Source organism: Panulirus ornatus, chromosome 15 (assembly GCF_036320965.1).
Source record: "Panulirus ornatus isolate Po-2019 chromosome 15, ASM3632096v1, whole genome shotgun sequence".
Lineage (NCBI taxonomy): Eukaryota > Metazoa > Arthropoda > Malacostraca > Decapoda > Palinuridae > Panulirus > Panulirus ornatus.
Genome location: NC_092238.1, coordinates 52,208,922 through 52,226,471, shown reverse-complemented (window position 1 = coordinate 52,226,471; position 17,550 = coordinate 52,208,922).

Sequence of the window (17,550 nt, the reverse complement as noted above, 5' to 3'; positions counted from 1 at the left end):
AATGAGTGAGGAAAGATTGACCAAGAGGATATATGTGTCAGAAGTGGAGGGAACGAGGAGAAGTGGGAGACCATTTGGAGGTGGAAACATGGAGTGAAAAAGATTTTGAGTCATCGGGGCCTGAACATACAGGAGGGTGAAAGGCGTGCAAGGAGTAGAGTGAATTGGAACGATATGGTATACCGGGGTCGACGTGCTGTCATTGGATTGAACAAGGGCATGTGAAGCGTCTGGGGTAAACCATGGAAAGTTCTGTGGGGCCTGGATGTGGAAAGGGAGCTGTGGTTTCGGTGCATTATTACATAACGGCTAGAGACTGAGTGTGAATGAATGGGGCCTTTGTTGTCTTTTCCTAGCGCTACCTCGCACACTTGAGGGGGGAGGGGGTTGTTATTTCATGTGTGGCGAGGTGGCGATAGGAATGAATAAATACAGACATGATGAATTATGTACATGTGTATATGTGTATATATCTGTGTGTGTATATATATATGTATACGTTGAGATGTATTGGTATGTATATTTGCGTGTGTGGACGTATATGTATATACATGTGTGTGTGGGTGGGTTGGGCTATTCTTTCGCCTGTTTCCTTGCGCTACCTCGCTAACACGGGAGACAGCGACAAAGCAAAAATAATATATATATATATATATATATATATATATATATATATATATATATATATATATATATATATATATATCATCCCTGGGATAGGGGATCAAGAATACTTCCCACGTATTCCCTGCGTGTCGTAGAAGGCGACTAAAAGGGGAGGGAGCGTGGGGCTGGAAATCCTCCCATCTCATTTTTTTTTTCTAATTTTCCAAACAGATGGGGCCAGGTGAGGATATTCCAAAAAAGGCCCAGCCCTCTGTTCTTAACGCTACCTCGCAAATGCGGGAAATGGCGAATAGTTTAAAAGAAAAAAGAATATATATATATATATATATATATATATATATATATATATATATATATATATATATATATATATATATATATATATATATATATATATATAAGTGGGAACGGAAGGAGCCAAGCGAGGACTTATCTTCCTGGAAGGTTTAAGCTGTTCCAAGCGATATCTCGCTAACTCGGGAACTGCAATAAAGCATGAAAACTATATATATATATATATATATATATATATATATATATATATATATATATATATATATATATATATATATATAAATATATGTTGGAAATATAGAATTATATAAAAAAAAATATATATTTCTATGAGTCCACGGAGAAAATGAAACTCGATAAGTTCCTAAGTGCGCTTTTGTATGATAATCACATATTCAGGGAAGGTAAAAGAAAGAAATATAAAAGTCAGTTGATATACAACAAAGAAGCGTAGCTAGGACCCCATTTGGTAAATAAGTGATTGTCCAAGACAGACAACTAGCGTGTCATAAATAAATTATGTGGAGGAAGAGAATAGTTTACAAATCTTATCAACAATAAAGTTATGCACTTTGCATCGACCTTCACTAGCATTAAAGTTATAATTTCTTATGAATTCAATGATAGAAGATTCAATGATATTTCCCGTGGTACTGGAGTTAGAGCTAACAACTGTGATGGTAATACTCTAATCAATACACTCATCGTAGCTTTGAACGTGACAAACAAAACGATTGATTCTTGTTTTGTTCTTATAATATATTTATGTTGCTTAAGTATAACAGAAAGATCCTTACTAGTCTGCTAAACATAAAAATTATCACAATTTCTAAATGGCACATTATAGATGCATACAGGAAAATTTTGTGTTGAGCCCCTGATTAAGATATTCTTTATAATATTATTGTTGCTGAAGGCAACATTTTCATTGAAGGATTTAAGCAACATGGGAAGTAAAGTAAAATCATTATCAAAACGGAGAACTAAATGATTCTTGGTGTCAATGGGAGGTTTGGGTTTAACTCTATAAGATGATTTTTTACTAACTTAAGGGATTTATCAATGAAAGATCTAGGGTACTTTAAACTAGTTCCAATTGAATCTCTCAAACTCATCTTCAATAAATTCTGGACTGAAAGTAATGGACATATATGCATACATTGGTATGTTTTCTGTATATGCAAACTTAACTTGTTTCTTTGCCTATGGATCAAGCAATCTAAGAATGATAGCATATCATTACTATCATTTTCTACGTTAGATTTGATCAAAGGAATTAAATTGTTAAGTAAGGGGAGAAATGTATGTAAATTTCCATTCGTTGGCCAAACACAAAGAACATCATCTACATACCTAAACCAAATTGCATTAGAAGGTAAGTTATCCTTTAGTAATTTTGTTGAAAGTTAATGCCTCTTTCATCAAAGGTTTGTCATCTTTATCGACTTCATTGCTACATATGTATGGACTTATCAAAATATAAGAAAAAAAAATTCCAGCAAGACCTATAGTGAGTTCAGCAGGTTCCATCACATATATATTGCCATAATGATTAGTTTCTTTAATAAGTCCTTTAATGAGTAAGATATCAAATTCTAATATAATGAACACTGTAGATATATTCAACAAGCTCAATAATATCAGTGCTAATATTGATTTCAAAATTGTTAGCTTTGTTGCTTGCTTACTATTCATAAAAGTTCCAGTTGATAACCTTTTAGAATATTTTTTTGATGCTTTGGATGATATTTATTTACGTGTTTCAAAGTCTGTTTTTATTGAACTGATAAAATTATGTGTAAAAGAACTGTGTATTTCCATTCAATGGAGAACATTATACTAAAAAAATTGGTATTGCAATGGGTAACCCGCTTTCACCTGTACTAAGTAACAAAGTTAACAATATCAATGTTAATTTTGATTTCAAACTTGTTAGCTTTGATGTTACTCAATGGTCACAAAAATTCCAGTTGATAACCTTTTAGAATATCTATTTGATGTTTTGGATGACATTTATTTACCTGTTTTAAAGTCTGTTTTCATTGAACATGTAAAATTGTGTATAAAAGACTGTGTATGTCAGTTCAATGGAGAATTTCAAGCTTAGAAATTTGGTATAGCAATGGGTAACCCTTTTTACTTGTACTAAATAATCTTTGTATGGACTCATAAGAATATATATATATATATATATATATATATATATATATATATATATATATATATATATATGATCCCTGGGGATAGGGGATTAAGAGTACTTCCCACGTATTCCCTGCGTGTCGTAGAAGGCGACTAAAAGGGGAGGGAGCGGGGGGCTGGAAATCCTCCCCTCTCGGTTTTTTTTTAATTTTCCAAAAGAAGGAACAGAGAATTGGGCCAGGTGAGGGTATTCCCTCAAAGGCCCAGTCCTCTGTTCTTAACGCTACCTCGCTAATGCGGGAAATGGCGAATAGTTTGAAAGAAAGAAAGATATATATATATATATATATATATATATATATATATATATATATATATATATATATATATATATATATATATATATATATATATATATATATATATATATATATATATATATATATACATATATGGGGATGAGAGAGCTTGGGAAGTGAGTCAGTTGTTGTTCGCTGATGATACAGCGCTGGTGGCTGATTCATGTGAGAAACTGTAGAAGCTGGTGACTGAGTTTGGAAAAGTGTGTGGAAGAAGAAAGTTAAGAGTAAATGTGAATAAGAGCAAGGTTATTAGGTACAGTAGGGTTGAGGGTCAAGTCAATTGGGAGGTGAGTTTGAATGGAGAAAAACTGGAGGAAGTGAAGTGTTTTAGATATCTGGGAGTGGATCTGGCAGCGGATGGAACCATGGAAGCGGAAGTGGATCATAGGGTGGGGGAGGGGGCGAAATTCCTGGGGGCCTTGAAGAATGTGTGGAAGTCGAGAACATTATCTCGGAAAGCAAAAATGGGTATGTTTGAAGGAATAGTGGTTCCAACAATGCTGTATGGTTGCGAGGCGTGGGCTATGGATAGAGTTGTGCGCAGGAGGATGGATGTGCTGGAAATGAGATGTTTGAGGACAATGTGTGGTGTGAGGTGGTTTGATCGAGTGAGTAACGTAAGGGTAAGAGAGATGTGTGGAAATAAAAAGAGCGTGGTTGAGAGAGCAGAAGAGGGTGTTTTGAAGTGGTTTGGGCACATGGAGAGGATGAGTGAGGAAAGATTGACCAAGAGGATATATGTGTCGGAGGTGGAGGGAACAAGGAGAAGAGGGAGACCAAATTGGAGGTGGAAAGAATGAGTGAAAAAGATTTTGTGTGATCGGGGCCTGAACATGCAGGAGGGTGAAAGGAGGGCAAGGAATAGAGTGAGTTGGAGCGATGTGGTATACCGGGGTTGACGTGCTGTCAGTGGATTGAAGCAGGGCATGTGAAGCGTCTGGGGTAAACCGTGGAAGGCTGTGTAGGTATGTATATTTGCGTGTGTGGACGTATGTATATACATGTGTATGGGGGGGGGTTGGGCCATTTCTTTCGTCTGTTTCCTTGCGCTACCTCGCAAACGCGGGAGACAGCGACAAAGTATAATAAAAAAATAATATATATATATATATATATATATATATATATATATATATATATATATATATATATATATATATATATATATATATATATATTTTGGAAAGGATCACAATTTTCCGCATGATCAAGATATTGCTATGAGTCCACGGGGAAAATATAACACGAAATGTTCCCAAGTGCAATTTCGTGTAATAATCACATCATCAGGGGAGACACAAGGGAGAAATATAACAGTCAGTTGATATATATCGAAGAGACGAAGCTAGGACGCCATTTGGTAAACATGCGATTGTCCAAAACATACAACGACAAGGCATGTTGCTTAAGTCTAACAGGAAGACCCTTACCAGTCCGACCAACATAAGATTTATCACAGCTTCCACAAGGAACTTTATTGATGCAACCAAGAGAATTTTCTGGTGAATTCCTGATTAAGATATTCTTTATAGTATTATTGTTGCTAAAGGCAACATTTACATTAAAGGATTTAAGCAATATGGGAAGCAAAGTGAAATTATCATTAAAAGGGAGAACTAAAAGATTCTTGGTGTCAATGGGAGGTTTGGGCTCAAATCTATAAAATGATTTCTTTGCTAACTTAAGGGATTTATCGATGAAAGATCTAGGGTACTTTAACTTAGATCCAATAGAATATATCTTCTCAAACTCATCATCAATAAACTCTGGACTGCAAATACGTAATGCCCTTAGGAACATAGATTGAAATGATGATAATTTAACTCTGTCATGTTGAGGTGAGTAATAATGGATATATGAGCATACATTGGTGGGTTTTCTGTATATGCTAAACATAAACTTGTTTCCTTGTCTATGAATCATGCAATCTAAAAATGGTAACATACCATTATTTTCATTTTCTACAGTAAATTTGATGGAAGGTACTAAATTGATAAGTAAGGAGAGAAATATTTGTAAATTTTCATTTGTTGGCCTAACACAAAGAACATCATCTACATACCTAAACCAAATTGCATTAGAAGGTAAGATATCCTTTAGTAATTTTGTTTCAAAAAATTCCATATAGAGATTACTTAGTACAGGTGAAAGAGGGTTACCCATTGCCATACCAAATTTTTGAGCATTATAATCTCCATTAAATTGAAATACACAGTTTTTATACACAATTTTATCAGTTCAATGAAATTAGACTTTGAAAAAGGTAAATGAAAATCATCCAAGACATCAAATAAATATTCTAAAAGGTCATCAACTGGAACTTTAGTGAAAAGTGAGGAAACATCAAAGCTAACTAGTTTGAAATCAAAATTAATATTGGTATTGTTTAGCTTGTTAAGAACGGGACAAGAATTAAATGCCTTGTTTAATCATGTTAAAAACTATGATCATTGTATTGACTGGAGTAACACCATCCCAGTTGTTAACTCTAACTCTATTACCAAGAGAAATATCATTGAATCTTCTATTATTAAATACACAAAGAATTATAATCTTAATATTAGTGATGGTCTGTGCAAATAAGATAACTTTATTGTTTATAAGATCTGTAAAATGATAAGTTTATGAACGATCGTTGTATGTTTTGGACAATCACATGTTTACCAAATGGCGTCCTAGCTTCGTCTCTTCGATGTATATAAACTGACTGTTATATTTTATGTGTCTCCCCTGATGATGTGATTATTACACGAAAGTGCACTTGGGAACTTTTCGTGTTTCATTTTCCCCGTGGACTCATAGGAATATATATATATATATATATATATATATATATATATATATATATATATATATATATATATATATATATATATATATTTTTTTTTTTTTTTTTGCTTTGTCGCTGTCTCCCGCGTTTGCGAGGTAGCGCAAGGAAACAGACGAAAGAAATGGCCCAACCCACCCCATACAGATGTATATACATACGTCCACACACGCAAATATACATACCTACACAGCTTTCCATGGTTTACCCCAGACGCTTCACATGCCTTGATTCAATCCACTGACAGCACGTCAACCCCGGTATACCACATCGCTCCAATTCACTCTATTCCTTGCCCTCCTTTCACCCTCCTGCATGTTCAGGCCCCGATCACACAAAATCTTTTTCACTCCATCTTTCCACCTCCAATTTGGTCTCCCTCTTCTCCTCGTTCCCTCCACCTCCGACACATATATCCTCTTGGTCAATCTTTCCTCACTCATTCTCTCCATGTGACCAAACAATTTCAAAACACCCTCTTCTGCTCTCTCAACCACGCTCTTTTTATTTCCACACATCTCTCTTACCCTTACGTTACTTACTCGATCAAACCACCTCACACCACACATTGTCCTCAAACATCTCATTTCCAGCACATCCATCCTCCTGCGCACAACTATATCCATAGTCCACGCCTCGCAACCATACAACATTGTTGGAACCACTATTCCTTCAAACATACCCATTTTTGCTTTCCGAGATAATGTTCTCGACTTCCACACATTCTTCAAGGCTCCCAGAATTTTCGCCCCCTCCCCCACCCTATGATCCACTTCCGCTTCCATGGTTCCATCCGCTGCCAGATCCACTCCCAGATATCTAAAACACTTCACTTCCTCCAGTTTTTCTCCATTCAAACTCACCTCCCAATTGACTTGACCCTCAACCCTACTGTACCTAATAACCTTGCTCTTATTCACATTTACTCTTAACTTTCTTCTTTCACACACTTTACCAAACTCAGTCACCAGCTTCTGCAGTTTCTCACATGAATCAGCCACCAGCGCTGTATCATCAGCGAACAACAACTGACTCACTTCGTAAGAGTCCACGGAGACAATGAAACACGATAAGTTCCCAAGTGCACTTTCGTGTAGTATTCACATCATCAGGAGAGAGACAAGAGAGAAATGTAACAGTCAATTGATATACAACGAAGAGACGTAACTAGGACGCCATATGGTAAACATGCGATTCGCTAAGACAGACAACGAGCGTATCATAAACTTTATATTTTGAAAATTGTATCAAAAATGCAGTTATCCAATTTGTGTAAACCATTACTAATATTACGATTATATTTCTCTGTGTATCTAATAACTGAATATTCAATGATATTTCGGCAATAGAGTTAGATTTGATAAATGATGTGGCATTACCTCAGTCAATACAGTGATCATAGTTTTTAACGTGGTTAAACAAGGCATATGATTCTTGTCCCGTTCTTACACTATATTTATGTTGCTTAAGTCTAACAGAAAGATCCTTACCAGTCTGCCCAACATAAAACTTATCACAATTTCGAAATGGCACTTTATAGATGCACCCAGGAGAATTTTCCAATGAATTCCTGATTAATACACTCTTTATAGTATCATTGTTGTTGAAGGCAACATTTACATTAAAGGATTTAAACAACATAGGAAGTAAAGTAAAATAATTATTTAAACGGAGAACTAAAAGATTCTCGGTGTTAGTGGGAGGTTTGGGCTTAAATCTATAAAATGATTCATGAAAGATCTAGGGTATTTTATCTTAGATCTGATAGAATATTTCTTCTCAAACTCATCATCATCATCAACTCTGGACGGCAAATATGTAGTGCCATAAGGAACGTAGATTGAAGTGATGATAATTTAAAACTGTCGTGTTGAGATGAGTAATAAATGATATGTGAGAATACATTGGTAGGTTTTCTGTATATGCTAACCCTAGACTTCTTTCCTTGCGAATGGATAAACAATCTAAAAATATTAATATACCATTATTTTAACTTTCTACAATAAATTTTAATGAAAGGTAGTAAATTGTTAAGTAAGGGGAGAAACATTTGTAAATTTTCATTTTTTGGCCAAACACAAAGAACATCATCTACATACCTAAACCAAATTGCAAAAGAAGGTAATATATCCTTTAGTAATTTTGTTTCAAAAACTTCCATATAAAGATTACTTAGCACCGGTGAAAGAGTGTTACCCTTTGCCATATCAAATCCTTCAGCATGATCATCCCCAGTGAATTGAAATACACAATAATTCACGCACAATTTAATCGGTTTAATGAAAACAGAATGTAAAAACAAGTAGATGAATATCATCCAAGACATCAAATAAATTTTAGTCATTGGTTATTCAAATTGGATAACTTTATTATTGACAAAATATGTAAAATAATAACTTTATGATACGCTCGTTGTTTGTCTTGGACAAAGCATGTTTGCCATATGACGTCCTAGTTACGAATCTTCGTTGTATATCAACTGACTGTTATATTTCTCCCTTGTGTCTCCCCTGATGATGTGATTATTACACGAAAACGCACTTAGGAACTTATCGTGATGCATTTTCTCCTTCGACTCTTAAGAATATACTTTATCACGAGAAACATTTTGGTACTTTTCAATATATATATATATATATATATATATATATATATATATATATATATATATATATATATATATATATATATATATATATATATATATATTTTTTTTTTTTTTTTTTTGCTTTGTCGCTGTCCCCCGCGTTTGCGAGGTAGCGCAAGGAAACCGACGAAAGAAATGGCCCAACCCACCCCCATACACATGTATATACATACGTCCACACACGCAAATATACATACCTACACAGCTTTCCATGGTTTACCCCAGACGCTTCACATGAACTGATTCAATCCGCTGACAGCACGTCAACCACGTTATACCACATCGCTCCAATTCACTCTATTCCTTGCCCTCCTTTAACCCTCCTGCATGTTCAGGCCCCGATCACACAAAATCTTTTTCACTCATTCTTTCCACCTCCAATTTGGTCTCCCACTTCTCCTCGTTCCCTCCACCTCCGACACATATATCCTCTTGGTCAATCTTTCCTCACTCATTCTCTCCATGTGACCAAACAATTTCAAAACACCCTCTTCTGCTCTCTCAACCACGCTCTTTTTATGTCCACATATCTCTCTTACCCTTACGTTACTTACTCGATCAAACCACCTCACACCACATATTGTCCTCAAACATATCATTTCCAGCACATCCATCCTCCTGCGCACAACTCTATCCATAGTCCACGCCTCGCAACCATACAACATTGTTGGAACCACTATCCCTTCAAACATACCAATTTTTGCTTTCCGAGATAATGTTCTCGACTTCCACACATTCTTCAAGGCTCCCAGGATTTTAGCCCCCTCCCCCACCCTATGATCTACTTCCGCTTCCATGGTTCCATCCGCTGCCAGATCCACTCCCAAATATCTAAAACACTTTACTTCCTACAGTTTTGCTCCATTCAAACTTACCTCCCAATTGACTTGACCCTCAACCCTACTGTACCTAATAACCTTGCTCTTATTCACATTTACTCTTAACTTTCTTCTTTCACACACTTTACCAAACTCAGTCACCAGCTTCTGCAGTTTCTCACATGAATCAGCCACCAGCGCTGTATCATCAGTGAACAACAACTGACTCACTTCCCAAGCTCTCTCAGCCACAACAGACTTCATACTTGCCCCTCTTTCCAAAACTCTTGCATTTACCTCCCTAACAACCCCATCCATAAACAAATTAAACAACCATGGAGACATCACACACCCCTGCCACACACCTACGTTCACTGAGAACCAATCACTTTCCTCTCTTCCTACACGTACACATGCCTTACATCCTCGATAAAAACTTTTCACTTCTAACAACTTGCCTCCCACACCATATATTCTTAATACCTTCCCCAGATCATCTCTATCAACTCTATCATATGCCTTCTCCAGATTCATAAATGCTATATACAAATCCATTTGCTTTTCTAAGTATTTCTCACATACATTCTTCAAAGCAAATACCTGATCCACACATCCTCTACCACTTCTGAAACCACACTGCTCTTCCCCAATCTGATGCTCTGTACATGCATTCACCCTCTCAATCAATACCCTCCCATATAATTTACCAGGAATACTCAACAATTTATACCTCTCTAATTTGAGCACTCACTCTTATCCCCTTTGCCTTTGTACAATGGCACTATGCACGCATTCTGCCAATCCTCAGGCACCTCACCATGAGTCATACATACATTAAATAACCTTACCAATCAGTCAATAATACAGTCACCCCCTTTTTTAATAAATTCCACTGCAATACCATCCAAACCTGCTGCCTTGCCCGGCTTTCATCCTCCGCAAAGGTTTTTACTACCTCTTCTCTGTTTACCAAATCATTTTCCCTAACCCTCTCACTTTGCACACCACATCCACCAAAACACCCTATATCTGCCACTCTATCATCAAACACATTCAACAAACTTTCAAAATACTCACTACATATCCTTCTCACATCACCACTACTTGTTATCACCTCCCCATTTGCGCCCTTCACTGAAGTTCCCATTTGCTCCCTTGTCTTACGCACTTTATTTACCTCCTTCCAGAACATCTTTTTATTCTCCCTAAAATTTAATGATACTCTCTCACCCCAACTCTCATTTGCCCTCTTTATCACCTCTTGCACCTTTCTCTTGACCTCCTGTCTTTTTCTTTTATACATCTCCCACTCAACTGCATTGTTTCCCTGCAAAAATCGTCCAAATCCCTCTCTCTTCTCTTTCACTAATAATCATACTTCTTCATCCCACCACTCACTACCCTTTCTAATCAACCCAACTTCCAATCTTCTCATGCCACAAGCAACTTTTGCGCAATCCGTCACTGATTCCCTAAATACATCCCATTCCTCCCCCACTCCCCTTACTTCCCTTGTTCTCACCTTTTTCCATTCTGTACTCAGTCTCTCCTGGTACTTCCTCACACAAGTCTCCTTCCCAAGCTCACTTACTCTCACCACCCTCTTCACCCCAACATTCACTCTTCTTTTCTGAAAACCCATACAAATCTTCACCTTCGCCTCCACAAGCTAATGATCAGACATCCCTCCAGTTGCACCTCTCAGCACACACATATATATATATATATATATATATATATATATATATATATATATATATATATATATATATATATATATATATATATATATATATATATATATATATACATTTATTTATTTATTTATTATTTTGCTATGTCGCTCTCTCCCGCCGTTTGCGAGGTAGCGCAAGGAAACAGACGAAAGAAATGGCCCAACCCACCTCCATGCACATGTATATACATACACGTCCACACACGGAAATATACATAAGTATACATCTCAATGTACACATAAATATACACCCACAGACATATACATATATCCACATGTACATAATTCATACTGTCTGCTTTTATTTATTTCCATCGCCACCTCGCCACACATGGAATAACATCCCCCTCCTCCCTCATGTGTGCGAGGTAGCGCTAGCTGACATGTAATAATGTCTCTAGCCTGACATGTAATAATGCCCGAAATCACACTTTCCTTTCCACATCCAGGCCCCACAGAACTTTCCATGGTTTACCCCAGACACTTCACAAGCTCTGATTCAATCCATTGACAGGACATCGACCCCAGTATCCATATCGATCCAATTCACTCTATCCCTTGCAAGCCTTTCACCCTCCGGCTTGTTCAGGCCCCGATAACTCAAAATATTTTTCACTTGATCTTTCCACCTCCAATTTGGTCTAGCACTCCTCCTCGATCCCTCCACCTCCGACACATATATTCTCTTGGTCAATCTTTCCTCACTCACTCTGTCCATGTGCACAAACATTTCAAAACACCCTATTCTGCTCTCTCAACCACGCTCTTTTTATTTCCACACATCTCTCTTACCCTGACATTACTTACTCGATGAAACCACCTCACACCACATACTGTCCTCAAAAATCTCATTTCCAGCACATCCACCCTCCTGCGCACAACTCTATGCATAGCCCACGCCTCGCAACCATACAACATTGTTGGAACCACTATTCCTTCAAACATACCCATTTTTGCTTTCCGAGATAATTTTCTCGACTCCCAAACATTCTTCAAGGCTCCCAGGATTTTCGCCCCCTCCCGCACACTATGGTTCACTCCCGCTTCCATGGTTCCATCCGCTGTCAGATCCACTCCCAGATATCTAAGACACTTTACTTCCTCCAGTTTTTCTCCATTCAAACTTACCTCCCAATTGACTTGACCCTCAACACTACTGTACCAAATAACCTTGCTCTTATTCACATTTACTCTTAACTTTCTTCTTTCACAAACTTTACCAAACTCAATCACCAGCTTCTGCAGTTTCTCACATAAATCAGTCACCAGCACTGTATCATTCCGCCAACCCCCAGGCACCTCTCCAAGAATCACACATACATTAAATAACCTTAACAACCACTCAACAATACAGAAGAAGGAGTCACGCGGGGAGTGCTCATCCTTTTCGTAGGCTCAGATTGGGGTGTCTAAATGTGTGTGGATGTAACCTAGATGTGAAAGAAGGAGAGATAGGTAGTATCTTTGAGGAAAGGAACCTGGTTGTTTTGACTCTGAGTGAAACGAAGCTTAAGGGTAAAGGGGAAGAGTGGTTTGGAAATGTCTTGGGAGGAAAGTCAGGGGTTATTGAGGGGACAAGAGCAAGGGAAGGAGTAGCACTACTCCTGAAACATGACTTGTGGGAGTATGTGATAGAATGTAAGAAAGTAAATTGTCGATTAATATGGGTAAAACTGAAAGTTGATGGAGAGAGATGGGTGATTATTGGTGCATATGCACCTGGGCATGAGAAGAAAGATCATGAGAGGCAAGTGTTCTGGGAGCAGCTGAATGAGTGTGTTAGTGATTTTGATGAACAAAACCGGGTTATAGTGATGGGTGATTTTAATGCAAAGATGAGTAATGTGGCAGTTGAGGGAATAATTGGTATACATGGGGTGTTCAGTGTTGTAAATGGAAATGGTGAAGAGCTTGTAGATTTATGTGCTGAAAAAGGACTGGTGATTGGGAATACCTGGATTAAAGCGAGATATACATAATTATACGTATGTAAGTAGGAGAGATGGCCAGAGAGCGTTATTGGATAAAATGTTAATAGACAGGTGCGCAAAAGAGAGAATTTTGGATGTTAATGTGCTGAGACATGCAACTGGAGGGATGTCTGATCATTATCTTGTGGAGGCGAAGGTGAAGATTTGTATGGGTTTTCAGAAAAGAAGAGTGAATGTTGGGGTGAAGAGGGTGGTGAGGGTGAGTGAGCTTGGGAAGGAGACTTGTGTGAGGAAGTATCTGGAGAGACTGAGTACAGAATGGAAAAAGGTGAGAACAAAGGAGGTAAGGGGAGTGGGGGAGGAATGGGACGTATATAGGGAAGCAGTGATGGCTTGCGCAAAAGATGCTTGCGGCATGAGACGCATGGGAAGTGGGTTAATTAGAAAGGGTAGTGAGTGGTGGTATGAAGAAGTAAGATTATTAGTGAAAGAAAAGAGAGAGGCATTTGGACGATTTTTGCAGGGAAAAAATGCAAATGAGTGGGAGATGTATAAAAGAAAGAGACAGGAAGTCAAAAGAAAGATGCAAGAGGGGAAAAAGAGGGCAAATGAGAGTTGGGGTGAGTTAGTATCATTAAATTTTAGGGAGAATAAAAAGATGTTTTGGAAGTAGGTCAATAAAGTGTGTAAGACAAGGAAGCAAATGGGAACTTCAGAGAAGGGGACTAATGGGGAGGTGATAACGAGAAGTGGTGAAGTGAGAAGGAGATGGAGTGAGTATTTTGAAGGTTTGTTGAATGTGTTTGATGATAGAGTGGCAGATATAGGGTGTTTTGGTCAAGGTGGTGTGCAAAGTGAGAGGGTTAGCGAAAATGATTTGGTAAACAGAGAAGAGGTAATAAAAGGTTTGCGGAAGATCAAAGCCGGCAAGGCAGCAAGTTTTGATGGTATTGCAGTGGAATATATTAAAAAAAAAAAAATATATATATATATATATATATATATATATATATATATATATATATATATATATATATATATATATATATTTCTTTCTTTTAAACTATTCGCCATTTCCCGCGTTAGCGAGGTAGCGCTAAGAACAGAGGACTGGGCCTTTTTTGGAATATCCTCAACTGGCCCCCTCTGTTCCTTCTTTTGGAAAATTTAAAAAAAAAAAAAAAAAAACGAGAGTTGAGGATTTCCAGCCCCCCGCTCCCTCCCCTTTTAGTCGCCTTCTACGACACGCAGGGAATACGTGGGAAGTATTCTTAATCCCCTATCCCCAGGGATAATATATATATATATATATATATATATATATATATATATATATATATATATATATATATATATATATATATATATATATGTATATATATATATATATATATATATATATATATATATATATATATATATATATATATATATTTATACTCATATATATATATATATATATATTTATATTCATATATATATATATATATATATATATATATATATATATATATATATATATATATATATATATATATGTATATATATATTTTTTTTTTATTTTGCTTTGTCGCTGTCTCCCGCGTTTGCGAGGGAGCGCAAGAAAACAGACGAAAGAAATGGCACAACCCACCCCTATACACAATGTACACACACACACGCCCACACACGCAAATATACATACCTATACATCTCAATGTACACTTATAAATACACGCACAGACACATACATATATACCCATGCACACAATTCACACTGCCAGCCCCTATTCATTCCCATCGCCACCTCTCCACACATGGATTACCATCCCCCTCCCCCCTCATGTGTGCGAGGTAGCACTAGGAAAAGACAACAAAGGCCCCATTCGTTTACACTCAGTCTCCAGCTGTCACGCAATAATGCCCGAAACCACAGCTCCCTTTCCATATCCAGGCCCCACACAACTTTCCATGGTTTACCCCAGACGCTTCACATGCCCTGATTCAATCCACTGACAGCACGTCAACCCCAGTATACCACATCGATCCAATTCACTCTATTCCTTGCCCGCCTTTCACCCTCCTGAATGCTCAGGCCCCGATCACTCAAAATTTTTTTCACTCCATCATTCCATCTCCAATTTGGTCTCCCACTTCTCCTCGTTCCCTCCACCTCCGACACATATATCCTCCTGGTCAATCTTTCTTCACTCATTCTCTCCATGTGCCCAAACCATTTCAAAACAACCTCCTATTCTCTCTCAACCATGCTCTTTTTTATTTCCACACATCTCTCTTACCCTTACATTACTTACTCGATCAAACCACCTCACACCACATATTGTCCTCAAACATCTCATTTCCAGCACTTCCACCCTCCTGCGCACAACTCTATCCATAGCCCACGCCTCGCAACCATACAACATTGTTGGAACCACTATTCCTTCAAACATACCCATTTTTGATTTCCGAGATAATTTTCTCGACTTCCACACATTCTTCAAGGCTCCCAGGATTTTCGCCCCCTCCCCCACCCTATGATTCATTTCCGCTTCCATGGTTCCATCCGCTGCCAGATCCACTCCCAGATATCTAAAACACTTTACTTCCTCCATTTTCTCTCCATTCAAACTTACTTCCCTATTGACTTGACCCTCAACCCTACTGTACCTAATAACCTTGCTCTTATTCACATTTACTCTTAACTTTCTTCTTTCACACACTTAACCAAACTCAGTCACCAGCTTCTGCAGTTTCTCACATGAATCAGCCACCAGCGCTGTATCATCAGCGAACAACAACTGACTCACTTCCCAAGCTCTCTCATCAACAACAGACTTCATACTTGACCCTCTTTCCAAAACTCTCTCATTCACCTCCCTAACAACCCCATCCATAAACAAATTAAACAACCATGGAGACATCACACACCCCTGCCGCAAACCTACATTCACTGAGAACCAATCACTTTCCTCTCTTCCTACTCGTACACATGACTTATATCCTCGATAAAAACTTTTCACTGCTTCTAACAACTTGACTCCCACACCATATGTTCGTAATACCTTCCACAGAGCATCTCTATCAACTCTATCATATGCCTTCTCCAGATCCATAAATGCTACATACAAATCCATTTGCTTTTGTAAGTATTTTTCACATACATTCTTGAAATCAAACACCTGATCCACACATCCTCTACCACTTCAGAAACCACAATGCTCTTTCCCAATCTGATGCTCTGTACATGCCTTCACCCTCTCAATCAATACCCTCCCATATAATTTACCAGGAATACTCAACAAACTTATACCTCTGTAATTTGAGCACTCACTCTTATCCAGTTTGCCTTTGTACAATGGCACTATGCACGCATTCCACCAATCCTCAGGCACCTCACCATGAGTCATACATACATTAAATAACCTTATCATCCAGTCAACAATACAGTCACCCCCTTTTTTAATAAATTCCACTGCAATACCATCAAAACCCGCCGCCTTGCCGGCTTTCATCTTCCGCATCTCTTCTCTCTTTACCAAATCATTTTCCCTAACCCTCTCACTTTGCACACCACCTCGACCAAAACATCCTATATCTGCCACTCTATAATCAAACACATTCAACAAACCTTCAAAATACTCACTCCATCTCCTTCTCACATCACCACTACTTGTTATCACCTCCCCATTTGCGCCCTTCACCGAAGTTCCAATTTGCTGCCTTGTCTTACGCACTTTATTTACCTCCTTCAAGAACATCTTTTTATTCTACCTAAAATTTAATGATACTCTCTCACCCCAACTCTCAATTGCCCTCTTTTTCACCTCTTGCACCTTTCTCTTGACCTCCTGTCTCTTTCTTTTATACATCTCCCACTCAATTGCATTTTTTTCCTTTCAAAAATCGTCCAAATGCCTCTCTATTCTCTTTCACTAATATATATATATATATATATATATATATATATATATATATATATATATATATTTTTTTTTTTTTTTTTTTTTTTTTTTATACTTTGTCGCTGTCTCCCGCGTCTGCGAGGTAGCGCAAGGAAACAGACGAAAGAAATGGCCGAACCCCCCCCCCCCATACACATGTACATACACATGTCCACACACGTGTATACATACCTACACAGCTTTCCATGGTCCACCCCAGACGCCTCACATGCCTTGATTCACT